The sequence below is a fragment of the Scylla paramamosain genome, unplaced genomic scaffold (genome assembly GCF_035594125.1).
Source record: "Scylla paramamosain isolate STU-SP2022 unplaced genomic scaffold, ASM3559412v1 Contig41, whole genome shotgun sequence".
NCBI lineage: Eukaryota > Metazoa > Arthropoda > Malacostraca > Decapoda > Portunidae > Scylla > Scylla paramamosain.
The window spans coordinates 135001-140000 of NW_026973706.1; the positions used below are offsets into that span (position 1 = coordinate 135001).

Genomic DNA, 5000 nt, shown 5'->3' on the forward strand with positions numbered 1-5000 from the left:
CAGCCTGCCAGCACCAGGCACGCCTCACTCCTGCCCCACACTGCTCACTCACTCACTCACTGACGCACTCACTGACTGACTGACTGACCCACTGACTGACTGACTGACTGACTGACCCACTAACTCACTGACTGACTGACTGTCCCACTGACTGACTGACTGACCCACTAACTCACTGACTGACTGACTGTCCCACTCACTCACTGACTGACAGACTGTCCCACTCACTCACTGACTGACCCACTCACTCACTGACTGACAGACTGACTGACTGACTCACTGACTGACAGACAGACTGACTGTCCCACTCACTGACTGACTGACTGACTGACTGACCCACTCACTGACTGACTGACTGTCCCACTCACTGACTGACTGACTGACTGACCCACTCACTGACTGACTGGCAGACTGACTGACTGACTGACTGACTGACTGACTGACTGACTGTCCCACTCACTGACTGACTGACTGACTGTCCCACTCACTGACTGACTGTCCCACTCACTCACTCACTGACTGACTGTCCCACTCACTGACTGACTGACTGACTGACTGTCCAACTCACTGACTCACTGACTTTCCCACTGACTGACTGACTGACTGTCCCACTCACTGACTGACTGACAGACTGACTGACCCACTCACTGACTGACTGACAGACTGACTGACCCACTCACTGACTGACTGACTGACTGTCCCACTCACTGACTGACTGACTAACTGACCCACTCACTGACTGACTGACTGACTGTCCCACTCACTCACTGACTGACAGACTGTCCCACTCACTGACTGACTGACTGACTGACTGACTGACTGTCCCACTCACTGACTGACTGACTGACTGTCCCACTCACTGACTGACTGACTGTCCCACTCACTCACTCACTGACTGACTGACTGTCCCACTCACTGACTCACTGACTTTCCCACTGACTGACTGACTGACTGACTGTCCCACTCACTGACTGACTGACAGACTGACTGACCCACTCACTGACTGACTGACAGACTGACTGACCCACTCACTGACTGACTGACTGACTGTCCCACTCACTGACTGACTGACTAACTGACCCACTCACTGACTGACTGACTGACTGTCCCACTCACTGACTGACTGACCCACTCAGTGACTGACTGACAGACTGACTGACCCACTCACTGACTGACTGACTGACTGTCCCACTCACTGACTGACTGACTAACTGACCCACTCACTGACAGACTGACTGACTGTCCCACTCGCTCACTGACTGACTGACTGACTGACTGACCCACTGACTGACTGACTGACTGACAGACTGACTATCCCACTCACTGACTGACCCACTCACTGACTGACTGACAGACTGACTGACCCACTCACTCACTGACTGACAGACTGACCGACCCATTCACTCACTGACTGACAGACTGACTGACCCACTCACTCACTGACTGACAGACTGACTGACCCACTCACTGACTGACTGACTGACTGACCCACTCACTGACTGACTGACAGACTGACTGACCCACTCACTGACTGACAGACTGACTGACCCACTCACTGACTGACAGACTGACTGACCCACTCACTGACTGACTGACAGACTGACTGACCCACTCACTGACTGACTGACTGACTGTCCCACTCACTGACTGACTGACTAACTGACCCACTCACTGACTGACTGACTGACTGTCCCACTCACTCACTGACTGACAGACTGTCCCACTCACTGACTGACTGACTGACTGTCCCACTCACTCACTCACTGACTGACTGTCCCACTCACTGACTGACTGACTGACTGACTGTCCAACTCACTGACTCACTGACTTTCCCACTGACTGACTGACTGACTGTCCCACTCACTGACTGACTGACAGACTGACTGACCCACTCACTGACTGACTGACAGACTGACTGACCCACTCACTGACTGACTGACTGACTGTCCCACTCACTGACTGACTGACTAACTGACCCACTCACTGACTGACTGACTGACTGTCCCACTCACTCACTGACTGACAGACTGTCCCACTCACTGACTGACTGACTGTCCCACTCACTGACTGACTGACTGACTGTCCCACTCACTGACTGACTGACTGTCCCACTCACTCACTCACTGACTGACTGACTGTCCCACTCACTGACTCACAGACTTTCCCACTGACTGACTGACTGACTGACTGTCCCACTCACTGACTGACTGACAGACTGACTGACCCACTCACTGACTGACTGACAGACTGACTGACCCACTCACTGACTGACTGACTGACTGTCCCACTCACTGACTGACTGACTAACTGACCCACTCACTGACTGACTGACTGACTGTCCCACTCACTGACTGACTGACCCACTCAGTGACTGACTGACAGACTGACTGACCCACTCACTGACTGACTGACTGACTGTCCCACTCACTGACTGACTGACTAACTGACCCACTCACTGACAGACTGACTGACTGTCCCACTCGCTCACTGACTGACTGACTGACTGACTGACCCACTGACTGACTGACTGACTGACCCACTGACTGACTGACTGACTGACTATCCCACTCACTGACTGACCCACTCACTCACTGACTGACAGACTGACTGACCCACTCACTCACTGACTGACAGACTGACCGACCCATTCACTCACTGACTGACAGACTGACTGACCCACTCACTCACTGACTGACAGACTGACTGACCCACTGACTGACTGACTGACTGACTGACCCACTCACTGACTGACTGACAGACTGACTGACCCACTCACTGACTGACAGACTGACTGACCCACTCACTGACTGACAGACTGACTGACCCACTCACTGACTGACAGACTGACTGACCCACTGACTGACTGACTGACTGACCCACTCACTGACTGACTGACAGACTGACTGACCCACTCACTGACTGACAGACTGACTGACCCACTCACTGACTGACAGACTGACTGACCCACTCACTCACTGACTAACTGACAGACTGACTGTCCCACTCACTGACTGACAGACTGACTGACTGTCCCACTCACTGACTGACTGACTGACCCACTCATTGACTGACTGACTGACTGTCCCACTCACTGACTGACTGACCCACTCACTGACTGACTGAGAGACTGACTGACCCACTGACTGACTGACTGACCCACTCACTGACTGTCCCACTGACTGACTGACTGACTGACCCACTCACTGACTGACAGAGTGACTGACCCACTCACTGACTGACAGAGTGACTGACCCACTCACTGACTGACAGAGTGACTGACCCACTCACTGACTGACAGTGACTGAAAGACTGACTGACCCACTCACTGACTGACTGACTGACCCACTCACTGACAGACTGACTGACCCACTCACTGACTGACTGACTGACTGACTGACCCACTGACCGACTAACTGACTGACTGACTGACCCACTAACTCACTGACTGACTGACCCACTAACTAATTAAGTATCTCTGTCACTGACCAACACCAATCATATGCTGCACACTGCCAACCCACTCACTCACCCATCCACTCACCCACTCACAAATCTGACCTGCTCTCCTCCACCTCTTCGTTTATATTCCTCCCCATTCTCTCTCTCTCTCTCTCTCTCTCTCTCTCTCTCTCTCTCTCTCTCTCTCTCTCTCTCTCTCTCTCTCTCTCTCTCTCTCTCTTCCACTTTCCTGCCAGACCGGCCGACCTCTTCACACGGTTCTCATTGTTCATATTCCTCTCTCCTCCTCCTCTTCCTAGTAGACCATCAACGCCATTACCACCATTTCATGCCTCACCACTCTAATCATTTGGGGGGGAGGGGGACGGTGGAGGAGGGGGAGGGGACGCTCTCTCTCTCTCTCTCTCTCTCTCTCTTAATCTTTGCTTGAGAGAGAGAGAGAGAGAGAGAGAGAGAGAGAGAGAGAGAGAGAGAGAGAGAGAGAGAGAGAGAGAGAGAGAGAGAGAGAGAGAGAGATCAGCGTGCAATGCTGACTTAATATACATCTACTTAAGAACCTTCATTGTATAATAATATGGATATTCCTGACACACACACACACACACACACACACACACACACAATCGTTTTTTTTTTTTCGTCGTCCTCCATTGTTAATTTCCTAAAATAAATAAATAAATAAATAAATAAAACTACAGGAAAAACAACTTACCTCCTGAGTCACGGGTGACAGGGCAGCTTGTTTTTCACTATGGCAGCGTCCACGCCTTCATATCACCAGGGAAAGAAAGTTATGTGGTCACTTGATAGGCGTGGACACACATACACACCCAGGGAGATACACTCTCCACGCACATCTGTCCCCGACGCGAGACCGACACTGCTTGACGGGGTGACGGTTGCCCGTTAATCTTTTATTACTTATCTATTCTCTGTTTTCAATGTTTCAGAACTTCTTGTCATTTGTTTTTTATTTTTTATATATTTTTTATATCTTATTAAGTGTTTTCAATGGTTTATAAAAGTTAGTTACGGATTTATGAAAAAAATATGTATTATTTCCACAATGGTAAATCTCGTTTTGGCTTTGACTTCGTCTTTATGTAACTTTCTTGCATTAACATGAACACTGAATATACTTACTTGTAATAAAAAAACAGAGAAGCTTTGATATTATCCTTTGGTTGATCTTCTCCCTAGTAAGGCTACAAATATACAGATTTGAGCTGTCATGAAACAGAGCGAGACGAGGACACAGTCATAGGGAATCGTCTGCACACTGCGGCCAACGTAGATATCCCTGGGCGGTCTGAGGCATCTCATTTTTGCAATATTATGGCGCACTAACATATTGTTTTCTTGCAGATGCATGAGGAATTTAACGTTTCATATACATTGTTACTCCACGTGCAGTACAGAGAGCGAGTCATGCTGTGATGAGCTCTCCTTTCCCCAACAAGCAAAGACAATTTACAGTGAACGTTCTTACCAAAATGTTACTCGGCCAGGGGCAGGAAACATCCAATTTTCAAAAGCCTCTA

The 5000-nt window shown here is 49.9% G+C and overlaps 1 protein-coding gene across 27 annotated transcripts in view; it reads right to left on the reverse strand.

The window, feature by feature from the left end:
• LOC135098021 (prostaglandin G/H synthase 2-like) overlaps positions 1-4319 on the reverse strand; it is a 32061-nt gene extending 27742 nt beyond the window's left edge. For 22 of the 27 annotated variants that reach the window (XR_010266448.1, XR_010266454.1, XR_010266451.1 and 19 more), the window contains exon 1: positions 4172-4313. The gene's annotated coding sequence lies outside the window, so the exon portion shown is untranslated. Of the gene's footprint in view, positions 1-4171 lie in introns of all 27 variants that reach the window. The other 5 variants (XR_010266456.1, XR_010266458.1, XR_010266459.1 and 2 more) reach the window with 4 other exon arrangements.
• Between the last annotated feature and the right edge of the window lie 681 nt (positions 4320-5000).